General features: G+C 40.5%; 1 non-coding gene across 1 annotated transcript; it reads right to left on the bottom strand.

Moving 5' to 3' along the window:
- Positions 1-11,800: 11,800 nt before the first annotated feature.
- LOC148091857 (small nucleolar RNA SNORA23) lies at positions 11,801-11,955 on the bottom strand. Its single transcript, XR_015715502.1, has one exon. It is a non-coding gene; the product is annotated as a small nucleolar RNA SNORA23 (small nucleolar RNA).
- Between the last annotated feature and the right edge of the window lie 2,177 nt (positions 11,956-14,132).

Here is a 14,132-nt window from a genome sequence, read left to right on the forward strand (position 1 = left end):
TCTAGGTGATGGCCTACTGTGTACAAGGTCTTCTGGCATCCCTGACTTTCAAAAGAAGTTTAAAAGAAAAAAATCAGTGTTATCTCATCAATCCCAATTGAATACAACATAGGTGTTTTCAGTACCTTTTATAAACCAGATTATACAGAAGGTAGAATTTCTTGATTGTATTTTTTTTAAAAGACTGCAATGTCTCAAAAGAATGGTCTCCTTGACAAAGGGTATAAGGCAGAATCCTCCAGCGTCATTGACAAGAGGCTACAATAATTTCCCTTGTAAAATATTCCTATATGATTCATTTACTGCATGAAATAAAAGTGAATGGTGGCACACACTTGCATGGAATATCGTTTGAAATCTCTCCAAGGACTTGTTATTACTTTAAAAACACCCCATTACAATAATTTATTGTGAAATCTTTATTCATTCATGCTTCCTTCAAAGGCCGGAGTTGGAGCCCCAAAGAGTCACCCAGGGGGCACAGGGCCATGAATTAGCCATATTGCTCTAAGAGACATTCTAAATTTTTATTATGGACATGAATTTTCACATATACCCAAAATTAGGGAGAATAATAAAATGAATTACCATGTACCCATCACCTAGCTTCAATAATTATCATTTCATGGCTGATCTTGTTTTATCTTTACGCTCTTCCCCCTTTCTATTCATTCATTTTCACATTGAATTCCTGAGAGTTTTCAAAGGAAGTCATGGAATCTTACCCTGTGGCGATAACAACTACTCACTTTCTCTCATGGAGACTAGACTTTCTTGTAACTTTATAGTCTGAGCACAGCCATCAAAGAAGGAATTAACACATTTTCCAAGGCATTCTAGATACATGCTGAGGGGTTTTCATCAATCATATAAAAGAAGGTGGCATTTTCAGTTCAAACTAAAGTGACTCATCAAGCCAGAGGGGTGAGTCATTGAGGACATATAACACCTTCCAGTTTAACCTGCTCCTGGACTGTAGACACTTGCCATATCTTGCCACACATCTCTCCCTGATCCTCTGTAATGAGAGACACTGTTTACTAAATCCTGAACCTTACTGGTATAATAAGAAATTATTTCAACATTTTTGCAGGAATCCTCAGTTTTTGGAGAATTTAAATTTAAATCACATTCAAAAGCAAGTTCATACCTTTACTTTAGAAATAAAGCAAACCATTGGAAAAAGCATTGGAGGAGAGAGAGAGAGATTCTTTCAACCAGCAATTCTGCAGCTATCAATTTTTCTTAAAGAAATAATCAAGCAAGTCTCCAAAGATATATGTATTTGGGTATTTATTGCAATAGACTGAATATCAGGAAAATATTGTAAACAACTAACCAACAATAGAGGACTGTGGAAAGGAACTGCGGAACATCCACCCAATGGAATATTATGAAGCCTTGAAAAACGATGAAGAAATGTTTGTGATATATTAAGTAAAACAAAGTTATCTTTAATAAATTATAAAAAAAGATGGCAGAAGAACTTATAGCTTGAGACTTAAGAGACATATTAACTAATTGTAGTGTATTGTATTGTCCAAGCCACACACACATACACACACACCCCCAAAATTGAGGAAATCTGAACAATAATCAGTTATTGAATAATAACATAAAATTTTTAAGGTTATTTTTTAAATGTGATAATACATTATTTTTTAACTTCTATATTGAGAAATGAAACAGTGCTGATGGGGTTGTAAGACTATAGATGAAACAAGATTAACAAAGTTTGAGGATTCATTATATATTCTATTCTTTACTTCTACACATGTTTAAAATTATGGACTGTAAAAATTTTTTTAAGTTATTAAATAGTACGTATACTGTGACCTTAGTTTTTAGTTTATTTTAGATATCTTTTTTCTTATTCTTCTATATAAAACATGACTTAGTTTTTTTAACATAGATATAATATACTTTTTGTAATAAATAATTTAATAACTTGAACTAATTTATGCTAGACATCAATCACCCCAAATTTGCTCTTTTCCTATTATTTCTAACATACCACTGAACAGCAGTTCATAAACTGTTAAAAAATAATGTAAAATGAAGTCACACATTATCTCAAACTAAATTTGTTGATCTTCTGTTAATCTAAGGCCCATACCTCAGTTATAAAGTGACTTTTATCCTCCTGGCCTGGGAGTAATTCATGCCTGAAGCAAGCAAAGAGATACCATGGGCCTTCAAGTTTCAGTCAAAGCTACACCTTCATAGACAAAACCAGGAAGCCAACTGAATCTCTGAGCAGGCGAATGTAGAGGAATCAAACAAAAACTTACCTTACATAGATGATTTGGATAGTTTATACAACTTAGGGACACTTTTGACTAAATTAGAAGGAAAATGCAATTTTTCTAAGTACCAATTATGCTTTCACTCTGCTAAGGTAGTTGAATTTACCTTAGAAAGGGAAAAAGTAACTCACCAAGACATTACACTTTCAAACTCTTTTCTTTTTATTTATTTATTTAATTATGTTTTTATTGATTTCAGAGAGAGGAAGGGAGAGGGAGAGAGAGAGATAGAAACATCAATGACGAGAGTCACTGATCAGCTGCCTCCTGCACGCCCCCTACTGGGGATCGAGCCCACAACCCTGGGCACATGCCCTCACCGGGAATTGAACTGTGACAGCCTGGTCCATAGATCATAGGTCGACACTCAACCGCTGAGCCAACACTGGCCGGGTTCATACTCTTAAAAGAGGCATCTTAGCCTTAAGTGGGTCTTCCAGAAAGAGACTGTAAGCATATAAAATGAAATTAGGATAAATTAAATATAAAGTACTTAATATATCAGAGCCTCTATTGATGGGTGCTATGATGTGCTGTGATGGGTGTGTTGTCCTATGTAACCTGCTCCTGCTTAAAAACTCAACTGCAGTTCCTATGTGCAGGAAAGAGAAAAGTTTGGGAAATAGATTTTTGTGATTCTGCTTGTGTCCTCCAAACTCCAACTTGTGTAACTAACCAGAAAATCCTGCTTTGCTTCTAGTGTTAGTCTCCCTTCCCTGGTCCTCTCAACTACAGGCCTAAGTACCATTTGGAGTAAAGTTCTATCCCACCCCAGCTCCTGAGCTTCACCACAGAGAATTGTCCAGAATGGATCTTGCTGTCCTTTCCTGTAGCCAGATGGGTGCCGGGAGCAGGAGGCTTCTCCCCTGACCACTGCTCCAATAGCACCACAGGACTTCTGTTTTGGTTTCCAGATTACTCCCCTGGTCAACACCCAGAGAGAAGCCCTGAGTCTCAGCCCTCTGCCCCCAGATGTGGCCCTTATCATTAATCATCTAGTAACCACAGGCCTGGCTCCCTACATCTGGGACCACACTGACCCCTGGTGGATCCCGTTCTTCCTGCCTGGAGATCCCTGCAGCCTGCCCACCTCTCACTCCATGTGTGGCACCAGAATATCTCTGTAGGTGGGGACTGATCTGTAATTTGCCAAGCCTGTGAAGAACAATTAGGACTGTAGAATATCCTTCAGCAGTGTGCCGACTAATACATTTTCAGGCCTTTTATAGGTTGGACTGTTAAACACAGCCATTATTAAAATTTAGATTATATAAACTTACAATTGATTTATATTAAAAGGGAAGATGATAAATACTCAAAACTCATCACTTCTTAATAATCTTGTTACATTTTACTACTGTCTATCCCCATGAGTTATTTTCATCTATTGTTATCTGGATAGTGGAAATTACTCCACTTGTCAAATCATGGTTGAATTGCAAACCATAGGTTGGCTATGGATAGGAATTCAGCAAACCTCAGTGAAAGCATTCAGTTAGAATCAGTTGGTTATATGGAATTTAAAATAAAGAGTATCGTATGTTTTATTATCATTTATAAATTGTGTGCTACACAACCTTTATATCAGTAAAATGTATCAACTGATACAATTTTTTTCCAGAGAGCTGACTATTGAACATCTTGCAGCACACTACAGTATCCCCTCTTTCCACTCCAGCCCGTTCTGTAGTTTCATTAAATTCTCTGGACTCTGGTAGCCTCCCATTACCGACTTTGGGCCAGCTGGCAGTTGGAAGCTCATACCCAACCCCTTCTTGGCTTAGCATGTCCGGAGGGAGGGAGGAACACCCATTAGCATAACATACCTGGCTCCTTCTGCTCCCTCACACATCTCTCCCCCAGGAAGGTGAACTGACTTATCTGGCTGGTGAGTTTAGAAGGAAAAAGAAGTCATGCATGGCCTAATTCCTGCCTCTGTTCCTTTTCTTAGGAGCTTCCTACAGGGAGCTTCTTTCTCCACATGGGAAAGCTTGCCCTGTTCTGTTGTTGCCTGAGGCTGCTGAGTAAATTGGCCAAATCCTGGAATTCGTGTTAAGACCTCCACTTGCTCCAAGACAGGAGCTACAATCTGTAAGGCAGCATTGATTAGTAAAGCAGCATTGGTTAGTAACGAGGGCCACATATTGGCTTCCATCTGTTGATACCTGTGTCTTATTTCTCAGTTAGTTCAAAACTGAATGGGGAAAAGGGGTGCTATTTATTGGGCTCCTTAGAAACTCCAAAAGGGTCCTCTGTCATCAGCCTTTGCTCCTGAGGTCACAGAATGCCTTGTGGCTGCGCCTATATATACTGCTATGCACAAGCCTTTTCTACATTAAGAAAACTTAACTGGTCAATTTATTTCCTTGGAATTCCTCTTCTTACCAATATGTGTATGTGATAACAATGCTTACACATAGACCTTGGAAAGCAAGTATTATTATTGACCCAGAGTGTTTTAGTAACTTTCCCAAGGTTACAAAATGACCAAGCCAGTTGTCTGATTCCAAGGCCTTTGGCTCTTTCTATTACACTTTATCTCCCTCCCCTTTTCATTCCTTCCTCCCACCCCATCCCTCCAGTCTTCCCTCCTCTCCTCTCCTCTGCTCTCCAGCCCTGCCACTACCTTCCCTCATTTCCATATTTTCTAGCCCTTTGACACATCAGAAAACAAAGACAGCATTTGTGACCTCAGAGGCTACAGAGTGTGTGTGTGTGTGTGTGTGTGTGTGTGTGTGTGTGTGTGTGTATTCTACAAAATCTTACCCCAACAGCTGGGTCTCAAGAAACTTGGCAGCAGGTAGTAGGAAAATTGTGGCTGTCTTTTTAGTATCGTCCTCAGGTTTCTCATGAGGAATGTTCAGCATCCATTCGAGGTCCTGGGGGAGGAGGTCACAAAGAAACTAGTGTGCACTGAGAGAGACCGCAGGACTTCATCAAGCTGGGGTCTGTCCAGGTCTGACCTGGGGGCTGTGCTCTACGTGCAAAATGTAGCCTCTGCTCAAATGGAGTGTTTGCTGTTACCTCTGGATCAAGGTTTCTTTTGCTGGTGTCAATAGTTGTGCAATAGGTTCAGGAACTGAGCAAACAGTTTAGAGATTACTTGGGGAATGACTGAGGAGGGAATTAAAGAAATGTATATATATAATTAATATATTAATGCTTATATATTATATATTTAATATATTTATATATGATTAATATCTATAGTAATATATTTATATCATATATAATGAATTCTCAATGGGGTAATATTACCCTCAAGGGTGTGAAAATTGATTCTTGGGGGAGAAGGTGAAAAAATATCACTCTTTTTATATATAAAGCACCAGTAGTACCTACACACATATAGTACTTAAACAAATATACAGTATGTCTGCGGTATTAAAATTTCATGGAGGGAATATTAAGAAAAACATGTCTACAAAGGTTCCTTAGGGGAGGAGTAATTTTTTGAAATTGAAAAACACTGATCCATATAAAGAGACCAGTAGAGTATGAAACACCTGGTAGGTATTCAGTCACAATTGTAGTTGCTATTATAATGGTTAGTTGTTATGATCTCCTACAAACTAAAGAGAGAACCATGCCATCCCGTCCTGGTTAAGGTCGAGAAGGGTGCACTGTGGCAAGTTCCCAGGTGAAGTTAGCTTAAGGTGGATCCTGCAGGAGGTAGGAGTCAGAACTGCCCAGGGTTCTAGAAAATAAGCAGATTCTTGCGCACGGCTGAGATGACCTCTGGGATGCCCAGAAACACTTGTGCATGCGGTATTAACATCCAAAGAACAAGGTAAGGCGCAGGTGTGTACGGGGAGTGCACAGGCTACCACAATGCCCTCTTTGATCCTCTGGGGAAGGACATGCTCCCAAATTCGCTCTCCTCCTGGCTGGGAAGGCCACCACCAAGTTTCATACACATGCTTTTGTTTCTCCTTACAGAGCACCTGGCTTCTAGAAGGTCCTCAATAAATGAGATAATACAGGGTTGAGGCAAATGTTCAGCAACTTGTCACGAAGCTGCTGGTTGGAGAAAAAAATAAATAATCCAATGATTACTTGTAAAATCTCCATTTGGCCCTGGCTGGGTGGCTCAGTTGGTTGGCACATTGTCCTGTACACCAAAAGGCTGAGGGTTCGATTCCTGGTCAGGGCACATGCCTAGGTTGCAGGTTCAACCCCCTGGTCGTGTACAGGAGGCAACCAACCAATGTTTCCCTTTCATATCAACGTCTCTCTCCACCACCACCCTTCCTTTCTCTAAAAAAATCAATAAAAACAGATCCTTGGGTGAGGATTTAAAAATAATAATAAAATCTAAGTTTGTATTACTTTTAGCATACAAAGTGGTTCCATATATAGTATCTTATTAAATCATCATAAAAACCCTGTAAGATCAGTATGACATCCCCACTGGAGGGACAAAGAAGCTGAGGCTCCGTGAGTCCGCTCAGCTCTTATGCTCTTTACTTACCCAGCGATAAGTGCTTAGCAAGCCTCCTTTCTGCTGCACTACAGCGCCTGTCCTATCGCTTCCCATGGAGGAGGAACTCACCTGAAACGCTAAAGCTATGGAGGAACAGTCACATGCTGGGACTCGGGGACTCCCCTTGCGAAGGACATGGTAATGTCTGAGAACTGACATGATGAAGTCGTGCAAGAAGGGGTGTTATCTTCACGGGGATAAATCTAGCATATGGCAGAGCCTGCAGTGGCTGGTCAAAGCCATCAACTGCCAAGTTACAGGGAAATGAAAACCCATCAAAACAGAGTATGGACGCATCTCAAGATGCTGTGAAATTTGGGATGTAAAATAAAGGGCTTAGAAAACTAAAAAAAAAATAAAGGACTTAGGGGCACAAGTGCTGAGAACAAAATAAGAGATGAAATATGAACTATTGGTATAATTTTTTATTTCAGGGCCTTCAAATGTAGGAATGACAGATATTTGACTAAGAATGGAGAGCATTTTTCAAAGACTGAAAAGAATGTGTTTAGTCAGAGACCAACTCATCTGGCCAAAAGGACTGTAAATGGAAAACAGATGGGAAGGGAGAAAAAAACACCTAGAACAAACCGAAATGGGTTTCCATGGATGACATTCAGGAGGGCTGGGAAGAATTTCAACAGGGAGGTGCCCAGTAATTCAATGAGAAAACAATTGGAAAGGACATCAGAAACCAAACGTACGCAGCAGATAACCAGATATCATGCACAGAACACGAGCAACATAGTAACCTTGAGATTACAGCACAGGGTGACAAACAAGGCCTCACAGATACCGATGAGGGTTGGTGGGATGGAACGGATCCATGGGAACATGATAGAAGGGTGTGCTGTGCACAAAAGACCTATTGGAAGGAGATGGAGCAACGCTGCAGGCTGTGATAACAATAGGTTCAGAGGAATTCCTCAACACTTGGATGAAGATGAAAGGAGAGGGGAGCAGAAGTAATGTTTTTAGGGAAGCAGAGCTGAGCCACTTGGAGAAAAACCACACGATTGGCAGAGCACACACAATGGAGATAACATTCTGGATACTTCATTCATATAAAAGCAGATTCTTTCACTTGCCTTCCTAACAATTTCATGTCCTAGAAGGTAGAGGAAGGAATAAAAATAACTGTGCTCTGACTGATTCCAACCAATGGGAAAAGCCATTTGTTAGACAGGGAGGGATGAGCTCCTTTCAAGGGAGGGCAAGGCTGATCTGGATAAAATGTACACAGAGGACTTTAGGAAGCTAGCTTTCAAAATATTTGAAGAAAATATAGGCATAATTCCACAAGTTTCCAAAAGGAGGCAGCTCAAGAAGTGCTCAGAAGCATGACTTTGGGCAATTCCAACAAAGAGAAAAGAGGTGAAGGGATTCTTAAAGAAATCAGAGTGATGGCACACAGTGCTTGAAGCGAGGCTACAGGATGAACATTCAAAAGGACGGCGGCACAGGGTAACTCCGTGGTGGTGGCACAGAACCACACACCGTGGCAGTAATATTAAAATCCTGGAAGAGCCAGAGCATGCAAAAATGGTAAGGACCCGAAAAAGTGTTATGGGACCAAGGGAATTATGATAATAAATGGTAGGGAGGATGAACCATTTCTCAAATGATACTACATTCCTTTCGGCTTTGACAAGGACTGTGATTGTGGGGCTGAAAAGACAAAAGTAGGTAAGACTGTTGAAATCTATGGTTGGAAAAGATGCTACTGATTCCTTTTAAAAATCTAACCTGGGATCCAAACTTTGTGGTCCACAGTCTGTGAATCAACAGGCATACATTTGCCTCCCTTCAGACTTTATTTCAAACACTTTGGGTCCTGGGGCTCTTAATTAATATATAGTATCACAGCTCTGTAAAACACAGGCAGGCATGTATGGCAAAACCACAAATAATAAACATGGGTCCATGAAAAAGGAACCCACACTTTCCATTTAAAGTTTAAAAAAATATTCTAATGCAGTTGGCCCACCGATACATCTTTTCTTGCATATACATAGTTGAGTGAAATTGGATTTATAGTTTCTAGTTCTGTCATTTTTTTCTTGGGTTTCCTCACTGCCAGTTCCAAATTATTATAAAGTAGACGTAGCATTTCTTCAAGGTTCATTTGTGTCATAGCATGTATCAAAATCTCCTTCCTTTTCAAGGCTGGATGATACCCTATTGTATGTGTATGCCACATTTTGTTTACCTATTCATCAGCCTATGGACATAGGGGTTGTTTCCACCTTTTGACTACGGTGAATTGTGCTGCTGTGAACATGGGTGTACAAATATCTGTTTGAATCTCTGCTATGAATCCTTTTGGGTATATAACCACAGTGGAATTGCTGGGTCAAATGGCAATTGTAGGCTTAATTTTTTTTGAAGAACAGTCATAGTGGCTGCACCATTTTCATTCCTAGCAGCACTGCACAAGGGTTTCAGTTTCTCTGCATTCTGGTAACCTTCTGAGGGCAGAGATTCAGAGACTCGTTGACATAGGTAGGGCCTGGAATATAACTGCTTCCCAATAAATATGGAGAATAAATAATAAATTAACAAATAAAGGTGATATGAACAAAAAGCCAGCTATGATTTTTAGTTCCAAAGGCAAGCCGGATATGCTTGAAATAAATGTATTAAAATCAGCTTTAGCTAGAAATGAAAAACCTGTTGAATGAGAAAAAGAATGCTGAATTGGGGGAAAAAGAAAAACGACAACAAAAACCCCAAACTGTTTAAACACATTGAACTTTAGCAAAAGATCTATTTCACAATTTATTGCTAACAATTTTTCTACTCTCTCTTGCAAAACTAATGAGAAAATCAGGTCAAATGAGAAAAAGGAATGTTGGGTTGTGTAAATGACACTGTTTAAACATAAAACATGTGAATGTCAGTCCTTTGCCCCAGTAGCTGGCAGACTGCACCATAAAATCAACTTTTCAAATCATAATTAATAGCTAAGTTGAGAAAAATACTTTTAGGGGTGTTCATGTACTATGTACAAGAGTTGGAATTCTAGAAATTAAGAGCCACCTATATGGCTAACTGGCTTTCCAAAAGGTGGTAAAAAAATTGTATACTCACCAGCAAACTACAAAAACATCATTCCCCTACACTTTTGATAATAATATTGGAGATTAAGTCTTAACTGTTCATTTTAACACATAACAATATCACCTTGTTTCAAAATACTTTTTTTGGTGGGAGACTGAAGTTGTCCCTTTATTATTAGTTGAGCTCTTCCTCTGTTCCAGGCACTCTTCCCAGTGCTTAAAGAATGTGAATGATGCCCTGTGCAGGTAGCTCAGTTGGTTAGAGTGGTTAGAGCAGCATCGGCTTAATATTCCAAGGCTGTGGGTTTGATCCTCGGTACAAGAATCAATCAATGAATGCAAAAATAAGTGGAACAACAAATCCAGGTTTCCCTCTCTCTCTTTCTTAAATCAGCCAATCAATAAGAATTTTTTAAAAGAATATGAATGAGCAAAATAGACAGAGATCCCTATCTTCTAGCAGGACAGATAGGCACTAATCAAGAAACATAATAAATAAATTACATTGTATGTTAGAAGATAGTTACTTTAACGGGGAGGGGGGGAGTAAAGCATCAGGAATGCTGGACTGGGAAGTGTAGGGTATTTTGTCATATTAAGTAAGGTGATCAAGAAGTCAGGTTAAGCTTTTAAATCTCAGTGAGAAAGTGAGATTTGAGTAAAGATTGGAGGAAATGAAGGAGAGGGCAGATTTCTATAGAGGAGTGTTTCAGGGAGAGAGAACAAAGACCCAGGTGGGAGTGGACCTGGCCAGTTCAAAGGACACCAAGGAGGCCAGTTGGCTGAAGCAGAGTACACCTGAGGGACGCCGTTGTAAAGACTTGGGGTTTTACTGAGTGAAGTGGGGAGCCATACAGGGTTTTGAGCATGAGTGAACTGATCTATGTTTTAAAAAGATCTGGCTATTTAGAATAGACTATATGAAGGCAAGAGTAGGAACGTGATGGGTACATGAATGAAGTGATCACGGTGACAGAGATGGAGACTATGCATGATCCCTTGGCATGGGCTGTTGCTAAGACTGATGTAGCTACCATAACCTCTAAACACCCAATCTGCCAGAAAGAGAGACCAGCGCTGAAATCCAAAAATGGCACTATTCCATGAGGGACCAATTGGCCAGTTGACTGCCATGGCCCTTTACATGCTGGGAGGGCAAACAATTTGTTCTCACAGGAACAGACATTTATTCTAGGTATATGTGTACATTTCCTGCCAGCAGAGCTTCAGCCTGCACCACTATACAGTTTACAGAGTGTCTGATCCACAGGCATGAAACCCCACCCATTATCGCTTCCAACCAGGGGACTCATTTCACAGTGAAGGAGGTTTGGGAGTGGTCAAGGGATCCCTTGGTCTTATCACATACCACCCTCGCCAGAAAAGCCAGCCTGAGAGAGCAAGGGAATGGCCCACTGATGGTGCAGCTGAAGCACCGTCTTGAAGGCAATACTGTGCAAGAACAGGGCCTCTTTCTCCAGGAAGCAATGTACACACCGAATCAGAGAATCCTACAGGGCGCTGCGTCCCTGGTATTCTCTAAGTCAGCAGACGCTGCATCTCTGTTCGCTCACCCTCTTTCCGAAATCATCTGACTGGTTTCCAAAATACAAGCAAAATTCCCTGGCTTGTTACTGAGTATTTGGATTAAATGACTCCCTTTGATCTTTTTATCGTGGCCCAACAGATCTTGAAGGAGCCCAAGGCCGATCCTCCATGGCCCTGCTCACAAATGCCCTCACTTGGTGGCCTGTGCATTGGGGGTGGGGGCGGGGGGGGGGTGTTGTCGTCTGTTATGTGAACTGTGGGACTCTGGGCAAAGGCAACTACACCTTACAAGGAGGCATACAGCCTGTCCAAACTGTGCTATTTGGCCAAGAGTGGGTATGTCTAGCATAATTTTTCTAGAAATTAAAAGAAAACGAAAATAACTTTTTATCTTTTTTGGCGGGGGGGGGGCGGGATTGGAGGCCGGGCAGTGGTAAATTATGTCTAGTGAGACACTAGACCGGTACTATGATCTCAGCTTACTCTTTGGCTGTTATGATGTTTGTGTGAAGAGCAAGACTGGAATGCACAACAACTTTTTATCCTAACATTGTACTTCTGGAAATGTTATTGGGTGAATCTTTCAATTAACTGACACTTAAATTCTGTTGTCACAACTATTTGAGGGAATATATTCTTGTATATATCTAGAAAATTTCTAAAGACACTCAAAACAATGCTTATTTCTCAGAAGGGGGGAGGGGGACTTTTACTTTCAATCACTCCCTTTCTATACTGTTGAAATATATTTCTTTTGCCATGAGCAAAAGATTAGTTTTTAAAAATACACACTAATGAAGTGGAGAGGCATCTCTTGTCTCTTTTTTTCCTGCAGATAATAGTAATTGTAGCAAAAAACATTTTTTGTTTTTTGAAATGTCTTAATATAACATCTCTATACAGCATATTCTAGTTTTTAAAATGTCTTCTCGTGTTTTCTTACAATTGTCAATTTTAAAGTGACTCCACCATTTTTTCAATCAATGTATTTGAACATCCACACTGTGCTAGACTCTGAAGATATCATTATGAGCATGAGTGACACACATCTGGTCCCATAGAGCTTACAACCAACTTGAGAGTCAGTCAATACATGCAATTAGCACCTGCTGTGCTCCAGGCACTGTCCTATATGCTGGGGAAAGAGCTGTGAATCAGGCAGTGAGTTCCTCTTCCCAAGAAGCAGACATGGGAAGAGGGGGAACATGTGAGACAGACAACAAACAAGTTAAAAAATAATAATTTCACGAAGATCCAGGAAAAAATTTAAACCCGGGTAAAGTTGCACCTATCTCATGGAATTTTGTGGGGCTCAAATGAGACAATAAATTCTGAGATAATCTCAAGTGAGATTATCCATGTAAAGTACCCAGAACCGTGCCATGCCTAGAGTAGAGGGCAATATATGTTTATTATATGTTATGAAAGTTTGTTGGAGAAGTCCTCTCTAAGGAAGTAAAATTTAACTAGGAACCTGAATGATGGAAAGGAGTTAGCTATTTAAAGAGAGTTTCAAACTGATATCATTGCAACTGCAAAGGCCCTGAGGCTAGAACCAGCCTAACTTGTTTGAGGGATGAAAGAAATGTAGTGCAGAGGGATGACAATAAATGAGAAAAAGAAAGAGACAAGGCCAGAGAATATGGCAGGAATCAGATCATGGGAGCTGTCCACGGAGAGGTAAAGAGTTTGAATTTTATTCTAAAGTGCAATTGAATAAAATAAACATAATAATAAACATAAGATGGTGGCGCCATGAACTATGATGGGGGGAAATTGGGAGAGGAGCACATTTCAGGGGGAAGGGAGGTTCAGAGGGAGAGAGGGAAGTCAATGTTTCTGTTAATGTTAAGTTTCAGAGGCTTGTTATATTCAAGTGAAGATGTTGCATAGGCAACTGGCTAATCCTATCTGTAGCTAAGGGGAGAGGTATAGGCTGGAGCCATTTCAAAACAAGGGACAAGATGAGGCCACCTGATGACTAATAGAGATATAGGAAAACAGAAAGCAGAGGGTTAGATATTGAATTATATTATGGGTATATACTTGCTGTGCTGGGGAAAATAGTAGGTCACTGAAGAGGACAGTTGGTCAGGGGAAGTTCCACATAAGAATTACATCTGAACTCCTAGAATCCATGGAACACCAAGCAGTGACATTGTATCAGCCAGGATGCTGTTCCCACAGAAATACTTGGCAATTGGTCTCATAGCCAGTGGCCTAATTGTAACTTTGCTTCTCACTTGAACCACTTAAAAAAGTCAAATGTGCCACAGGGAGTGCCTGAATGCGCCCTATTAAGAGATAATAGCCAGGCGCCTATGAGCAAAGGCTCTGGAGCCATTCTGTTTGGGTTCAAATTCTGGATCAACCACCTCCTAGGAGGGCGTCTCCGGGCATATTACTCAACATCTGTAGACGCGTTAGTTTTCTGATCTATAAATGGGCATACTATTAATAGCCAACTACCTACAGACTGCTTATTATGTTCCTTGTACTAAGAACTGACATACATTATTCAACATCCCCCGCCCCCCATGATCAATAGAGGTGATCGCTCTTAGTAGCCTCCTTAGTGATGGGGAACCGGAAGCCCACCCACCGGGTGCACAAACCCCTGTGCTTCGCTACGTGCCGGGCATGTGTCTCCCAGCCGGGGGCCCGCCGTTAACGAAACAAAATCCTTGCCTTTGTGCAGAAAACCATAATAAAGATATACATGATAAGGTCATTACA

Source organism: Miniopterus natalensis, chromosome 12 (assembly GCF_054644295.1).
Source record: "Miniopterus natalensis isolate mMinNat1 chromosome 12, mMinNat1.hap1, whole genome shotgun sequence".
Taxonomy (NCBI): domain Eukaryota; kingdom Metazoa; phylum Chordata; class Mammalia; order Chiroptera; family Miniopteridae; genus Miniopterus; species Miniopterus natalensis.